Source organism: Hyaena hyaena, unplaced genomic scaffold, assembly GCF_003009895.1.
Source record: "Hyaena hyaena isolate Hyena2069 unplaced genomic scaffold, ASM300989v1 scaffold_587, whole genome shotgun sequence".
Taxonomy (NCBI): domain Eukaryota; kingdom Metazoa; phylum Chordata; class Mammalia; order Carnivora; family Hyaenidae; genus Hyaena; species Hyaena hyaena.
In genome coordinates this window covers 437,376-455,674 of record NW_024081219.1, presented here as the reverse complement: position 1 = coordinate 455,674, position 18,299 = coordinate 437,376, and the positions used below count along the sequence as shown (strand labels likewise).

The following is an 18,299-nucleotide window of genomic DNA, read 5'->3' as shown; positions in this document are numbered from 1 at the left end:
TCCCTCTCTCTGCCCCTGCCCCACTCATTCGCTCTCTCTCTAAATAAACAAATAAACATAAAAAATTTTAATTTGTACTAAGAAACTCCCCTACACACAAAATGTTGTGACCAAATATGTTCACTGAATTATTATATTACACATACATTGAAGAAATGGTGGAAATCTACTTACATTCCTCCAGAAAAATAAATAAAGGAGAAAATATCCAAATTCATTTAATAGGGCTAGATGAACTTAGTTACCTCAATCAGACAAAAACAGATGTTACTACAAAACAAATCTACAAATCAATCCCTTTTGATTGCAAATGAAATAGTCCTTCACGAAATATCAGTGAATTTGTTTACATGCACACATCTGCACACACATGAACATATATAGAATATAATGTGTATACTGATATATAAAATAGTATAATTATAGTATACTATTACAATATATTTCATATAGGGAAATTAACTATATAAATCATGGCAAAGTATAGCAAATCCAAAGAATGAAATGTTGGCTTAACATAATCAAAGAGGGAAATTCACTATGTTAATTGACTGAGAATTTTAAAATATGATCATCTTATTAAATGCAGAAAAACACTTGTGAAGATTCATCACCCATCCATGATAAAACCTCTCAGGAAATTAGCCATAGAAGGGAATATTCTCAGGGTGCCTGGGTGGCTCATTTGATTAAGCCAAAGCCTGACTTTGGCTCAGGTCAGGGTCTCACAGTTAGTGGGTTCGAGTTCCATGCCAGGCTCTGTGCTGACAGCTGGACCTTGGACACTGCTTCAGATTCTGAGTCTCCCTCTCTCTTTCTGCCCCTACCCAACTTGTGCTCTCTGTCTCTCAAAAATGAATAAATGTTAAAAAAATTTTTTTAAAGAGGGGAACATTCTCAACTCAATAAAGGGGATCTATAGCTAAGATTATACTTAATCATATAAAATTGAATATTTTTACCTTATCATAAGGAACAAGGCAAAGATGCCCTCTCTCATTATTTCAATGACATTTGTAGCCGGTGCAATAATGGATGAAAAAGAAATAAAATGCATACAAATTGAAATGGAAAATATTAAGTTGTCTTTATTTGAAAACATCATAATGTACATAGAAATCCTAAGGGATTGGCCAAAAAATGTGTTTTTCCTAAGACTAATAAGGGAGTCCAGGAAGGTTAATATACAAAAATCAATTTTTCTATATAGTAACAATAAATAATGGGAAATTGAAATAAAAATATTATTCCTGATAGCATTTCAAATTACAAAATAACTACAGATAAATTTTTAAAAACACATGGAAGGCCGGTACACTAAAAATTAAATACCACCCAGAAAAAAGTAGACATAAATATACCAAAAATCACACTATGCTGATAACAATGTTCTTTTCAAATTGATTTATAGACTCAGCACAAATCCAAGAAAAATCCCAGAAAATTATTTTGTAGAAATTGACAAGCTACTTCTAATTTTTTAAAATGTTTTATTCATTTCTGAGAGAGGGAGAGACAGCATGAGCAAGGGAGGGTCAGAGAGAGAGGGAGACACAGACTCCAAAGCAGGCTCCAGGCTCTGGGCTGTCAGCACAGAGCCCGACGCGGGGCTCAAACCCATGAACCATGAGATCATGATCTGAAGCAAAGTAGGACTCTTAACCAACTGAGCCACCCAGGCGCCCCTGAAATTACTTTAAATATGCATATTTGACAGAAGATTCATGTCCAGCATATTCAAAGAACACTTATAACTCATAACAACAGTAACAAAAAACAACACAAAGTTTATAAATATGAAGAAGATTGGGGCGCCTGGGTGGCTCAGTCACTTAAGCATCCAACTCTTGAATTCTGCCCAAGTCATGATCTTAAGGTGCTGAGTTTGAACCTCATGTCAGGCTCAACACAGAGTGTGGAGCCTGCTTGGGATTCTCTTTCTCCCTCTTTCTCTGCTCATCCCTTGCTCATGCTCTCTCTCTGTGTCTGTCTCTCTCTCAAAATAAATATATAAGCTTTAAAAATTTATGCAAAAGATTTAAATAGACATTTCACTGAAGAAGACACACAAATAAGCACTGGAAAATACACAAACACACAGATACATAAATAAACACATGAAAACAGTGCTCAGCATTATTAGTTGCGAATTAAGCCTGCATTGAGACACTACTACGTACCCACTGAGATGTTAGAATTTAAATGATAAACAATACCAAGAGTTGGTGAGGATACGACATAAGTGAAATTCTAACATATTGCTGATGGGAATACAAAATGATGTGAATTTTGAGTTTGGTATAAATTTTAAACTACTGTTACTATAAGAAAAGAAGACATATGTCCACACAAGATTATATACAGAAATAGTCATAGCAGATGTATTCGTCATGCCTCCAAATTTGAATCAGTTCAAATGTTCATTAACAGATGTATGGATGAATGTATTCTGTTATGTGCACACAATGAAATACTACTCAGAAATAAAAAGGAATAAATTACTAAGTCATGTACCAGTGTGAATGAATGAATCTTAAAATCATTTTGCTGAGCACAAAAAAAAAAAAAAAAAAAAAAAAAAAACCCGACAAAAGTCTCAATGATACAGATTCTGCTCTCAAGGGGCACAAGTTCTCATGGGGAAGATCAACTCACAGGTAGGTTAAATATTAGTCCAAAATGGTGAATAGTAAGACAGAGATATCAGGAAATTTATGAGAAAGGTCCTGATTTGAGCTGGCATTGAGCTGGGTGTTGAAGATTGGAAGTCTGTCAGTGAAGAAAGGAATGGGGCCCTTCCCTGTAGACAGCAGCATGGAGGCATGTCAGCCGTCTTTAATGACTCCTGGTCTCTGCTCACTTCCTTCACACTCCTCATCCTGTCGCTCACCATGCTGGAGGCACTCAAAGGGGCCAAGAGCTTCCCCACTTCCAGGCCCTCTTACCTCTCTGCTCCTTCACTATCTAACAAACATGAAACGAGAGTTTACCATCAACTAAGTGCTTTCATCTGCATGTAAACTGGAATGTTTGGCAAAGGCTCCTGGTCTTAGGAAGCTCACATGTTGGTGGAAAAAATCTCTAAGTAACACAGAAGCACAGTCACTTAAGGTAGACATAAATGGTATGAAGAAAATAACAGGGTAGGCATTTGTAGGCACTAACTCCATGGGGCTATTGAGCACTTGAGAAGTGGCGGCCTGAACTGAGATGGGCTAAAGGCATAAAATGAACTCGGGATATCAAAGTCTTCATAAGAAAAGAATGAAAATATCTCATTAATATTTTTATATTGATTACCTGTTGATAACACATATGATATGATATGACAACATTTGGGGCACAAATGTGCTAACATCTGGAGCATATTAGGTCAAAGACAATATTAAAAATTAATTTCAGCTATTTCCTTTTAATTTTTTAACATGACTACAGAAAACATTTAATTACGTACGTGGATCTCCTATTCTATTTCTACTGCACATTCTAGAATATATGTGACTCTAGAAGAATGGTTAGGAGAGACCTCTGCCTAGACAGTGTGCTCCCCCAGGCTGTTTCTAGCTAACTCCCACTTATCCTTCAGATTTCATGCTCTAAAAAGATATTAATTAATTGTTTGTCTCTTCTATTATCAGGACGCTCTGTGGACACAGGGGCTGTTGGAGGCTGGAAGTTCTGTGTACTTGGAGATTAAGCCAAGAGGAGACTGGCTTTAAGGCTATCGGGATACGGAACTGGTTAGCAACAGGGGAAGATTGTAGGGTCTTCGGCAGGAGAACAAAATCAGCAGGGCACTGTCACAGAAACATGATGTTAATATATAATCATCATTAGAGCAAGGGAGGAAGAGTAGCTGGGAGACCTTGTACTTTCTAATGGAGCCTGTCAGGTAACGGCAGGCTCTTCCCCCAACTGCTGTGCATCCTGGCTTGGAAAGTAGATGCCAATCAGAATTCGCCTCTGGAATCCCAATGTATTCAGACTGTGTCTTAGAATCTACTTAATGCTCACCTGCTATTAATGTTTCACTGTTTAAAAGAAAAGAACCAGTTGTTAAATATCCTCTGTATTTTTCTGAAGGTTTGAAATGTCTCACAATAAAAGTGATGTAGAAGTAAGTAGATTAGATGGATAGATGATGATTGATAGATATAGATAGACAATAGATGATAAATACACAGACAGATATGATTGAGAGATGATGGATAAATAGATGTGATAGATAGATGCTAGAGATAGATAGATAGATAGATAGATAGATAGATAGATAGATATGATAGAGATCAATGATAGACAGGTAGATACATACATACATATATACATACATATGTACATACATAGAGTCATGATAGATAGATAGATAGATAGATAGATAGATAGATAGATGGATAGATGGATAGGAATAGATAGGAATAAATAGAAATAGGTATAAAACTACGAAGGCTCTCTCAGAATGATAATTCTACGCCATGTGAGATGACCTCCCCATATTATCATAAACTCTCCCACTTGATGCATTAGGTCCTTATTGATTTTTCATGCACAGTTTTCCTAGGGCTGCTTGCAAATGTAGAAATAATACAATAGTCCTTAAAATATGTAAAATTATGTTCAGGTGCCACGCTTCTGCTATCATTCCCAACACTGGTGCACTTGAATCAATTATCTGTTATTCTTTTATGTTCATCTCTCCAACTGGGAAACATCTGTATCCCAATCACCAATGGGCTGACCCATTTTCTGATCAAATTTATCTTCCTTATGGCACCATTAAGTAGGAAAAAAAAATCAACATCAAGGGTCTCACCTCCTAACAATCTCCCACTCATGTATTACAGGGTATTTATATCTTGCATCAGGAATAGCATAACCCAGATGTACTGGTTCTTTAATGCACACGGGACTTTCTGGAATGAAATAATTGTATGGCTTTTCAGTGTCTGTTTACAGTGTCAAATACAAGGAGAAAGTCTGGAAGTTGCAACACCAGAGAAAGAATGTTAGGCCAAACCTAACCTTCTCATCCTAACAATACCCTGCTTTTGCAACTATTAGAAATCCACTGTGCATGTTTCCCCATCACTACGCTTTCTCAAACACTTTAACCTCCAACTGGAAAATTGTATCTGCCCAGATGTATACCTGAAAACCCTCACTCAAACTTCATGGACCAGCTTAAATGTCGCATGTGATCTGAGAATGCTCCATATTGGCCACATCTGAATATCTGTGTACTCATACAGTATTTGGTTTCTAAATTTTGTGTAATGCTGTCAAGTTTCAAGGTTATTATTGTAATGGTTATTTGTAGCATGGCCCATGTAGCCTGGACTCAGGAGCCAGACTACACAGGTTCAAAGTCCAGTTCATCCCACACTAGGTGGCAGATGTCTGTTTGTTACACAATTGCTCTTTGCTCCCATTTCAGTGGTGTCAGTGGAAATGGAAACAATAGTGTCAGCCTTGCTGGGTGATTATGGAGATTAAATTAGTTAATATTTTAATATTTGAAAAATGCTTACAATAGGCTCTGGAACATTGTTTTTACTTAAGCTTTAAAAAATCTTATATGCCTATATCTATTCCTACCCTGGAAGACCTTTAAAGGTAGAAGACATACCTTCTACAGTTCTATTCCTTCATACTTAGCACTGGGCCAGTTGGGGGGATTAGATGGGAGAATAAGGGGATGGAGATTGAGGAGTGCATTTGTTGTGGTGAGCACCAGGTCATGTATGGAAGTGTGTATTCACTATATTATACACCTGAAACTAATATAATACTGTATGCTAACTAACTGGAATTCAACTTTAAAAAATAGTAAAAGGAGGGAATAATAATAATAAAAAAAATCTCTATCAGTTTCTGTGATTGCTATGTGCCCCAAGTCAAGGGGACAAATCACTATGAAAAACTTTAAAAAGGTGACAAACAAATACAATAAAGTAATAAATAATGTAATCATAGCTAACAATTATATTTGAGATTATTATAAGCCATACAGTTACATTTACAGTTAGTTGACTCTTGAACAACACAAAGTTGGGGCATTGGCCCCCATACAGTCAAAAATTCATGTAGAACTTTGACTCCCCACAGATTTAACCTGCTGTTAAAGAGCCTACTGTTGACCGGAATCCTTACTGATAACAAACAATCAATTGACACGTTTTGTATGTTTCATGTATCAGATGCTGTATTCTTACACTCAAGTAAACTAGAGAAAAGAATGTTTGTAAGAAAATCATAAGGAAAAAAAAATACATTTACAGTATTAGAAAAAAATCTATGAATAAGTGGACCCCTACAGTTCAACCCGTGTTGTACCAGGGTCAACCGAATATCATTTCCTCCTCACTTTGAGAGGAGTGCAAACATTATCCCCAGTGCAAGGAAACGGAGGCACAGGCTAGTAAAGCCTGTCAGGAAGTAGAGCCTCATTGCAGCCCTGCCTTTCTGCCCACCCACAGGGCTGCAGACATTATGATTCCAGCACAGGGGTATTCCCATTTCCACTTGGATTCCACTTGGATTCTTCAGGCCTGTCTTCTTGATAGTTGTCTCCATTTCAACTTCAGATGAGACTTGGGTTGTGATTTTCATGCCAGGCTATGATGTACGAGGCAGTTACTTGACTGACTCATGAGAGGGACTGACTCAGGCATGCACCAGACACTATCACTGAATCGATTTATTGAATTTTATTTTGTGGCTTAAAAACGACACTGCTTTCACTGGGTTCACAGTTCTGTAAGTCAGCAAGATGTCCGCCAGGGCTTCCTGAGCTGTCTCGTGCTTCCCTGGCCTCCGGGCAGGTCAGCCAGCGGTTGGATGACTTGGGGTGGCATTCTTCATATGGCTGACAATTGGCAGCCTATCGACTGGGGCCTCGGTTGACTGTCAGCTGGGACGTCATGGCTTTCCTCGGGGTGAACTCCCCTCATCCAGCAGGCCAGCTCAGACTCATCCATGAGGTGCTCCCAGGGATCAAGGGGTCAGGATGAGATAAGTACTCTCCAGTGTGCTTTAAAGTCACTGCTCCTGTCACACTTTTTACTCAGTAGTCCTATTGGCCAAGGCAAGTCCCATGCCATGCCCACAGTGTTGTAGAAAGTGACAACCTCAGATCATAGACTGAGAGAGGGTGCAGCTCTTCCTGAGTATGTGAACCAATAAATGAGTGATCCCTACATCATAGTGGTTCTGTGAAATTTGAGATAGTGGATTTATAACCACTTGGAAAATACACACACATTTTAGGTATGATTATTAAGGACTAGGAAGCTCACTTTCAGTATATGTGTTGCCTATAGTTCACCTTTACGTTGTCTGCAAAAAGATCCCTGAGTAACTGCCTGTGGATTTGGAATATTCTTTTCAGGTTTTTCTATAGATGAGTCATCTTTTTTATTTTAATAAAATATTTCATATATATAATATTATCTTTAACATCTTTTTAATATAATTTATTGTCAAATTGGCTAACATATAGTATGTATAGTGTGATCTTGGGGAAAATCCCAAATACAAAATCTAATAGAACACCTAAAAGGACTAGAAGAAGAAGAGCGAAGAAACCCCAAGGCCAACAGAAGAAAAGAAATAATATGGATTAGAACAGAAACAAACAACATAGAATCCAAAAAAAACAGTAGAACAGATTAATGAAACTAAGAGCTGGTTTTTTGAAAAAATAAACAAAATTGATAAGCCCCTAGTCAGACTTCTCAAAAAGAATACAGAGAGTACCCAAACAGATACAATCATGAATGAAATTGGACTTATCACAACCAGTCCCTAAGAAATATGAACAATTATCAGAGAATACTATAAAAAATTATATGCAAACAAACTGGACAACCTGAAAGAAATGGACAAATCCTAAGCACCCACACACTATCAAAACTCAAATGGGAAGAGATAGAAAATTTGAACAGACCTATAACTAGTGAAGAAATTGAATCAGTTATCAAAACTCTCCCAACAAATAAGAGTCCTGGGCCAGATGGCTTCCCTGGGGAATTCTACCAGACATTTAAAGCAGAGTTAATACCTATCCTTCTCAAGCTATTCAAAAAATAGAAATGGAAGGGAAGTTTCTGGACTCATTCCATGAAGCCAGCATTACCTTGATTCCCAAACCGGACAGAGACCCCACAATATAGATGAGCCATCTTAATGACTGATCTACAGGAGTTTTTCCAAAGTTTTCATTTTAGTCCCAACTGTGGTATAACATATATATTTTTTAAAAATTCCTGATGCCTGTGTAACTTTTTTCTTATAAAAATAAGATAATAATTTTTTTCCAATGTCATTTTTATGTGAAGAGAATAGAAAAGCAATGTAAGCCTATTTATCAAACCACACAAGTGTTTTTTTCAAACTGCCCAAATTATCTCATCTTCTTTGTCAGAAGTGGCATTGGGCATGTCAAACCCGCACACTAGAGGGTTCATTTGAATGTATTTGTTTTCTTATTTGGAACACACAACTCTAGGATTAAACTGGCATTTATTTCTTTTTGTCCCAAATGTGCCAATCCCTAACCTGATACTTCTGGGTTATGCCTTAGGAGGCAAGTTGGACAATGAGAAACTATGTTTTTGGTGTATATCATGAAAACTGAGATCTAAGCAACTCGATAATAAAGATACTACAGGCATTAATTGCCCCATGCAAATTTATGTAAATGTATGCAAATATGCACAGGCCCAAAGTCCCTGGCCCCCTTGCGTTCCTGCTGTGGGCAAGCAAAATTCTGAATAAAAAAGGAAAAAGTGTCCAGAGTTATAGAATCAGCCAGGTAATTCTGAGTCCTCAAAAATATTCTTTCCAAAAGGTCACACTTGATATCATCCAAACTCCACAGCACGTTTCCTTGGAAGTCATTATTTATGTCCCCTTTTTAAATTGTGGAAACTGAGGCTCAGATTGGTTATTGACTGAGATCACAGAGCTGGAGAGCTATGCACCAGCTTTGCTTCTCAGAAGTGTGATTTCTGCGCCAGATTCGACCTTCATTTCAATCTGTATCCACGGTACTCAGCGAAGTGATTTTGCTACAACAGAAAGTTGTTAATTTCTTTAATAAATATTTATTGAGGATTTACCATGTACCAAGGTACATCACCATTTATGAGAAAACTAAATGGGCAGGCACATTTGTACATAGGAATTCGTATTACAATGTTATTTATAATAACAGAAAAGAAAAGCTGTCTAAAGTGCACAATAGGGAGCCGGTTACATAAATTCTATTCCCAGCCAAGAATATTAGATGGACACTTGTGAAGAAGATTGAATGACGTAGGGCAGGGATCAGGAAATTCACCTGCCATTTGTTTCTTATATATAAAGTTTTACTGGAATATAGCCATGCTCACTCATTCATGACTCTTCACTCCTGCAATGGTAGAATCCAGCATCTGTGACACAGACACACAAAGCCTGAGATACTTACTATAGGCCAGCCCCTGATAAAGACATTCATAAGATGATGGGGGAGAAGTACAGAACACAGAGAGGAAGCATGCTCACAGATGCTATGACTGTCACCGCATCCCCGCCAGTTTTGATCCACTCACCAGGCTCTTCAGATTCACGGTGACTCATCACCAGAATTGCTTCCTGTGCTCCAGCTACTGCCCGGGAGCCGGGCACTGAGGGCTAGCAATGAATCCTCCACCCCTGCCCTCGAGGGGTCACAGCCAAATCAGCTGCTGTAAAATAGGATTTAGGGGAAGATGAAATCTACACCACATTTATTCAACGGGGAGAGGAGAAACTAGAAAATCATAAAGAGCGTGCTTTACCATAAATATCTGCGAGAATGGGTTCTAGTGACAGAATTATAAGGAAGAAGTATAAAATCAAAATTAGAGAATATTTTATGTGACTCTATCAGAAAATAAGAAACCAGAAAGACAAAAAGAGTGAAGAATAAGATGATTAGAACCAAATATAATATGCTTACAAGACATTTTATGTGGCTATAAACATGAATATATACACATTTGTCTGAGCACACACATATATGTACACATGTGTATTAAATGCATATACACACAAATAAATAACCCTATGCCTGTATGTAGAATTAGAGAACATCGATTCGTTTCTAAATTATATGGATGTTCATATATATTAGGGTACAAAACACGTACATAGTAATAAATGTGTACTCGTGTAGATTAGGTTATGTATAAAGCTTATATATGTCAATGTACATATGTAAGAATATATACTAATATATTTTGAAGAATCTGTATAACACAGCCCAAATTCTCAGACTACAATGCAATTAAATTTAAAACATCAACAACAACAGTATAGTTAATGCCACTTTCCCCTAAAATGCTTGAAAATGTGATGGGCTAAAATGGGAATCTGAGTTAAAATTATTTAAAATCTATGTATATTTAGTGCTCGCTTCGGCAGCACATATACTAAAATTGGAATGATACAGAAAAGATTAGCATGGCCCCTGCGAAGGATGACATGCAAATTCGTGAAGCGTTCCATATTTTTGACACATGAAACGATGTTCAGCGTCCCTCCTCATCAGGGAAATACAAATCAAAACCACACTGAGATACCACCTCACGCCAGTCAGAGTGACTAAAATTATAAACAAATCAGGAGACTCTAGATGCTGGTGAGGATGTAGAGAAACGGGCACCCTCCTACACTGCTGGTGGGAATGTAAATGGGTGCAGCTCCTCTGGAAAACAGTATGGAGGTTCCTCAAAAAATTAACAATAGAACTCCCCTAGGACCCAGCAATAGCACTGCTAGGAATTTGCCCGAGGGATACAGGAGTGCTGATGCACAGGGGCACATGTACCCCAATGTTCATAGCAGCACTCTCAACAATAGCCAAAACATGGAAAGAGCCTAAGTGTCCATCCACGGACGAATGGATCAAGAAGATGTGGTTTATCTATACGATGGAATACTACATGGCAATGAGAAAGAATGAAATCTGGCCATGTGTAGCAACATGGATGGACCTTGAGGGTGTTACGCTGAGTGGAATAAGCCAGGCAGAGAAGGACAGCTACCATATGTTTGCACGTATAGGAGGATTAGGAGGAACTTAACGGAGGACCAAGGGGGAGAAGAAGAAAAAAAATAATTGGGGAGAGGGAGGGAGACAAACCATGAGAGACTCTTGAGTGCTGAGAACAAACTGAGGGCTAATGGGGGTAGGGGCGGTTGGAAGGGGGGGATGGGCATGGAGGAGGGCACTTGTTGGGATGAGCACTGGGTGTTATATGGAAACCAACTTGACAATAAACTATTTAAGAAAAAAATATTTTTAATTAAATAAAATCTATGTATATTTAGAATGAGTTAGAAACAAATATGTTGCATATCAAAACTCATGTGATGAAGCTAAATAAATATTTAGAGACAAAAGTCTAGCTGGATTTATTTAAAACAATAAAAATTTTAAATAAATTAAGATAATTAAAAATCTGTAGGAAACTTATTAAAATTAATAAGAGAATTAAGCGAAGTTGTTGGGTAGAAGATCAACATTCAAGAAAACCACGTTCTTATTTACCAATAATATTCAATTACTAAAAATACCTAATAAAAAAACATTATGTTCACAGTTACGAACAGTTTTATCAGGCCCAGCAATAATCATTTCAAAGGACAAGTCATATGGCTATGAAGACAACTGCCAAAAAGTTATTTAACGTTAGAAGAAGACCCAAATAAAATATTATGGTCAGGTTCAAAGCACCTGAGTGGCTCAGTCAGTTAAGCATCCAACTCTTGATTTCTACTCTGGTCATGATCTCAAGGTTCATGTGATCAAGTTTCGAGTCCGGCTCTGCGCTGCCCATCCCCTGCTCATTCTCTCTCTCTCTCTCTCTCTCTCTCTCTCTCTCTCAAAACAAATAAACTTTTAAAAAGACACAGTCATATTCTTAGAAGTAATATCAATGAAGATGCCAATTTCCTGGAAATTGTTCTGTTATTTCAATGCAGTTACAGCCCAAAGTGTTTATTAGTCAGAGAACTTGCCCTGTAGTCATAAAAATAACATGACAGAGCAAAGAATCAATGCAAATTGAGACAGTTTTGAAGAAAATAAGATTGGGTACCTGTCCTACCAGGTATCAAGATGTATTATAAATATATGGTAATTAAAATTATGCGGCCAATACAGGGGATAGAAAACAGACTAAAAAAAATAAGACAGAAAGTCCCTAAACTGACTTATGTTAATATAGAAACCTGAATGGTACAGGGGAGGCATTCACAAGTAGCCTGGGAGAAATGGATCACACATTAATGTTTCAGAGACAATTGTTCATCCATGTCAAAAATGAAATATCTGCAACCTACCTCATCATATCCTCAAAGCAGAAATTCCAGACCTAATAAGTACTTCAGTATAAAAAGGGAAACTCTAAAGCTTTCAAACAACACGTAAGAATATATATTCATGTTATAAGTGTAGTGAAGAATTTTTTAAACAAGAAACCTAACCTAATAAGAAATCAAATCCAATGGAACTGATTGGAAAAATCCAACTCTATTATATGTGATCATTTATGCATAGCAAAAGAAAATGTTAACTACAAGAAAAAGTAAGGCCAGACTGAGAAAAAATGTTTATGAAGCATATAGATAACACAGGGAAAATATCCAGAATATAAAATAAACTTCTAAAAATTTATAAGAGAGAAAAAGAGAAAGAGAGACTTGAGAGAGGAAGTGAAGAGACACAGAAAGAAAGAAGGAAGGGAGGGAGGAAGAAAGAAATTTCCGAGCCAATTCTAAAATTGAAATGAAAAAGCAGAGGGCCTAGAACAGCCAAAATAATTTTGAAAAAGAAGAGCATGGGGGCGCCTGGGTGGCTCGGTCAGTTGAGCATCCGACTTCGACTCAGGTCATGATCTCACGGTTCGTGGGTTCGAGCCCCGTGTCAGGCTCTGTACTGACAGCTCAGAGCCTGGAGCCTGCTTCGGATTCTGTGTCTCCCTCTCTCTCCGACCCTCCCCTGCTCATGCTGTCTCTATCTCTCTCTCAAAAATAAATAAAATATTTAAAAAAAATTAAAAGAAGAGCATGTGTAAGTATTTTTGTTTACTGATTTCAATACATACCATAAAAGTACAGTAATAAAGGCAGTGTGATATTAGTATAAGAGTCTAGAAGTGAATTGAACAGAATGAAGAGTTCAAAAATGGAACCACACTTCCATGGTTAACTAATTTCTGCCAAAATTGCTCAGGTTATCCAACAAAGAAACAATAGCCTTTCAACAATAGGAATGACTAGATGATCTGTAAAAAAACAAGTCAACATTGGCACTCACACCATAGAAAAACAAACCTGATATGGATGTGAGGTATTAAATATGAAGGCTGAAGCTGTTAAGTATCTAAAAGAATCCCCATGTTCATAACAAATGGGCTGGACCATGATTTCTGAAGCAGGAGAGCGCAACCATAGTCTATGGACAGGAAAATTAAGGATGTCCAAATCAAAATTAAAAATGTCTGATCTCTGAAAGACACTGTTAACAAAATGATGGGGTGCCTGGGTGACTCAGTCAGTTAAGTGTCCAACTCTTGATTTCAGCTCAGGTCATGATCTCAAGATTCTTAGAATTGAACCCTGCATTGGGCTCTGTGCTGACAGCATGGAGCCTGCTTGGGATTCTCTCTCTCTCTCTCTCTCTCTCTCTCACACACACACACACACACACACACACACACACACACACAAAATAAATAAATTAACATTTTAAAAAAAAGAAAAGGACAACCCATGTCACAGACTGGGAGGAAGTATTTGCAAATCAGATACCTTACAACTTAATGCTGATGATATAATGAAGTCTTACCACTCAATAACGAGAAGGCAAATCAATGAAAAAGATGGGCAAAACATCTAAACAGGCATTTCACCAAAGAAGCCATATGCCTGGTCAATAAGCATATGAAAAGTGGCTTAACATCAATAGTCATCATCAAAAGTAAAACTAACTGCAGAATGATTCTATTCATAACACTGAAAAACATGTGAAAGAATGCCAAATATAAGTTATATTAATGGAGTTATAGCAACATATAAATTTCTACAAATACATTCACACATACAAATATATGCTCATATAGGTATACATTAATAACAGACTATCTGTGAAGATTTACATTAATATATATCACATTAGCATAAAGACTTGTCTGGAAATAATAGATACCAATATTCAAAATGCGGATTTTGAGTATGAAAGGAGAGTATTAGGACAGTAGAATGATATAGGAGACAAAGTATTTCTCTAATGTTTCATGTCTTATACCCTCTTAAATTTTGGTAAAGTATAGAGCATGCTTGTAGGATATGCCTAGTAATACATATCTTTTGGCTGAAACATTTGGGGCAAATGTCTTCATAATCCTAAAGTTTTTTAGATTTTAGAAAAGAAATATGATCCATGTACTGTATATGTCTTCCCAGCCCCCGCAAGATCTGGGGTGGTGACCTGCAATTAAATACACAAATAATTCTGCTGCAAAGAGATGAACATTCACAAGAAGAGGGCTATGGTGATTATTGCAAATAATCTCACTTCAGTTCTGATGAGGCTCTCCTGCCAAATAAGTTGGTCCCAACCTTTTTTGTGAGAGTACCTTTCAGAACCTTCCAGATTTGGGTATGATTGATAAGGGCTTGTGGATCTCCAGTACATTGTCATAGGCCTAACATATTAAAAAGGATTATAAAGAATGAGCAATTTGACCCTCAAGATGGATCCCTCCTCACTTTCCCACTCAATCGGCTTGTGCATAAAAATAAACAATTATTATATGCTGAGCTGAGCTTTGTAACCATCTTCTCCATTCTCCTCCCTCAAGAGCTGCAGGGAACCCTCATCTGACACATCACTGATTGTGTTTTCTTTGCTGGGTTCAGGTACAATTTCAAGGTCAGGTGTGCACTCTGTGTCCCCCACCCCATTCTCACCTCACAGTGTTAGAACTCTGGCACTGCCTTCTCATTGCATGACCCGTGCTTCTGAGTTCTTAGTCGTTACATCTGCAAGTGCTCACAGCTAAATTTAAATTTAGCTTGTACTGCTTCCTCCAATATGCTCGGCAAAAAACTGGCTGCCTATTTAACTCTTTAACTTAGAAGTGGCTTTTATCTGATGCCTGATCTTGCAGATTTCCCCATAACCTGCATGTGCTGCTCTGCCTATAGCCTCTGTTGTCATCAACATACTCGGTTGCTGTGGTAATAAAGTGGGCACTGAAAGTCCCTTTCAGAGTAAGAGTCGCTTCCTGCATGGGGTCCAGGCTGAGAACATGTTCACCATAAGACGATGGGACGTCATCAGATATCCCCCGGGGCAGCCAAAGTAGCAAAGGAGGTAACTGAATCGCCTTCTGCTCATTCTGTGCGGCTCGATGTTCCCAGATCTGGGTGTGTCATAGTTCTGTAAAGTTTCGTGAAAAGTCAAAAACTTTTGAGGAGACCATAGAATTAACAATATTTGTATTTTGCAAAGTTGGGCATTAACAAATACACAGCCTACCTTGTCCCATTCTCTTCATTCCCAGAGAGGAACATACATTCAGCTCGTTGGAGTATGTACCACATTGTCTTCATTTCTGTTCTTTCATCAGACCAATGAAAACTCTTCCATAAAAAGTCTTGGTGCATGGACTGCATTTATGGGCCATTAGACAAATGCCCAGCTGAGGGATAAATGTGGGTCAATCCATAGATTCATAGTTTTATTCTGAAACTGCCATTAGATCTCCCCCTGCTATGACAATAAACTATTTGTAAAAAAAATAAAAAAAAAAATAAATAAATAAATAAATAAAAAAAAAAAAAAAAAAAAAAAAAAATCCCCCTGCTAGTGGGCAATTTGTTGACAAGTTAGAAAATATATAGCTAAAGGCAAACATTTATAGAACAGTCAACACCTTTTCCCTGTGAGGTGAAAAGTAGAAATAACATTCACACCAATGATCCATGGTTTTAAATAGCTCTGATTTCATTTCTGTAAGCCTCCTTTTAGGCACTTAAAATCACCTTTTCAGTAACAAGAAATAATCAGAGATGCAAGAAAAGATTTATATAAGGCTATTGCCTTGCAGTGATCTTCACACACACACACACACACACACACACACACACACACACACAGAGGCAACTTTCTACATTGTCAAAATGGGCAAATAAATATAGGGAAGTTTTATTATGGGAAATTATGCAGCCACTAAAAATCATATATTTAAGGAATATTTACTCATAGAGGAAATGATCATGATTGATATAAAGTGAGAAAAGTAGGACACCAAACTACATGGATTTCAGCGTGATAAAGTTTATACATATACGTGCACAGTTGATAGTGTTTCCCTCTAAATTACAATTAACATCTATATACTTTTTTTTTGCTTTTTTTGCCAATTTTTCAAAAATTAACATGTATTACTCTTATAAACAGAAAAGATAAATTTATATTCACTTTTATCACAGAAGATAATGATCGGAAGTCATCCTAGCTGCCTCTTGGTATTAGGGTCCACTATCCCTAAATTATAACTCTATTTTTTTTAATTTGTAAATCTTTATTTACTTTTGAAAGAGAGAGAGAGAGGGCGAGCAAGCTAGCAGGGGAGGAACAGAGAGAGAAGGAGACACAGAATCAGAAGCAGACTTCATGCTCCGAGCTGTCAGCACGAAGCCCAACGCAAGGCTTGAACTCACAAACCATGAGATCATGACCTGAGCCAAAATCAGACACTTAACCAACGGAGTCATCCAGGCGATCCCCTAAATTACATTCTATCTGCTACACCTTGTCAACTTATAGTGCCACCATTTTATTAAATAATATTTGTGGTGCTCCTGAAATGACAAGTATCTAAAACCTGATTCATTGAAAGCCACGTGTTAAACATCTGAAAGAATTCAGATAGCTCTTCACATTATTGTTCCTCTTCTTAAGGGTTTACTAAGCACATTTATAATGCAAGGAAAAATTAATGAGAAGACATACTGAAAGCATTTTCTTCAAGTCCTGGAAGTCAATTCTGAAGCATAAAGTAATATTTTCAACATATATGACTCTTCTCTATCCATGAAAATGGGTCCCCCATGTAAGCGTCCGGAAATGACACTTTCTTAGGCAGTTCAAGAAGAAACACAGTAATGAAGTCCATGAACTCAGAGGTCAGCCTGCTTGGGTCTGAGTCTTTGCTCCACATGTTAGTGGCTAAGCTACTTTCACAAATAGAATGCCTCTGTCTTGGTGTTTTCATTTGTAAAATGAAGGTACTAAGAAAAGCCCTCTGGTCAGGTTTTGTGAGACCCTCCATTCAGTTATCCGTAATCTGGAACAAACATGTCCTGGACACTGAGCCAGTCATTAGATGTAGAGCAGTGAATGTGACAGGTTCGTCTCCTGTCTTCATGGAACTTAGATCCTATTTGGAAAGAAATACAGTTAACCAGGAAGCAATGAACACCATCGTAGGAAGTGCTTAGAAAAGACATAAAGAAAAACCAGCAGCGTAGGGGGATAGAGGACGGTGGGCCTTGCACCTATTTTAGATAAGCCGGTTAATGAAAGTGTCTCTAAGTGTGACCTGAGAGGAGCAGGTCCCCAAGAGCCACAGGAAGGGATAAGAGAGGAAAGTTTAGTGAATTTACTAAGTAGGAAAGAAGCCTCTGCCCCCACACAGGACAAGTAAGGAAGAGCGTGGCAGCCTGTGAGAGAGAGGGAGTCTATATCCCACCAGGGTGGATATACTTTAACTTGAAATTAAGCTTCTAGAAACATTTTAATCTTGGCAAGGTGATTTCTGTGTTGTTGTTTTTTTTTAATGTTTTATTTATTTCTAGGAGAGAGAGAGAGAGAGACAGCATGAGCAGGGGAGGGTCAGAGAGAGAGGGAGTCACAGACTGAAACAGGCTCCAGGCTCTGAGGTGGCAGTCAGCACAGAGCCGCCTGGGTGGCTTAGTCGGTTAAGTGTCCGACTTTCGCTTAGGTCATGATCTCGCGGTTCGTGGGTTCAATTTCTGTGTGTTTTTAAAATACTCCCTTGGCTCCACTGCAGAGATCAGGTCACAGAAGTGTAGGGTGTGCATAGGGGGAGCAGTTAGGAGCCTACTGCAGTAATTCAGATGAGCAATGGTCGTAGTTTGCTCTGTCCAGAGGTGCAGAAGGGGTCCGAGAAGTCGTTGATTTCAATGCAACTGGGGAAAGCATTGATGGGATTTGCTCATGGGTTGAGCACGTGGCTGTCAAG

At 37.9% G+C, this 18,299-nt stretch overlaps 1 non-coding gene across 1 annotated transcript; it reads left to right on the top strand.

Annotated features, from left to right (window-relative positions):
- Positions 1–10,427: 10,427 nt before the first annotated feature.
- On the top strand, positions 10,428–10,533 carry LOC120248374. Its single transcript, XR_005532565.1, has one exon. It is a non-coding gene; the product is annotated as a U6 spliceosomal RNA (small nuclear RNA).
- The last annotated feature ends 7,766 nt before the right edge of the window (positions 10,534–18,299 follow it).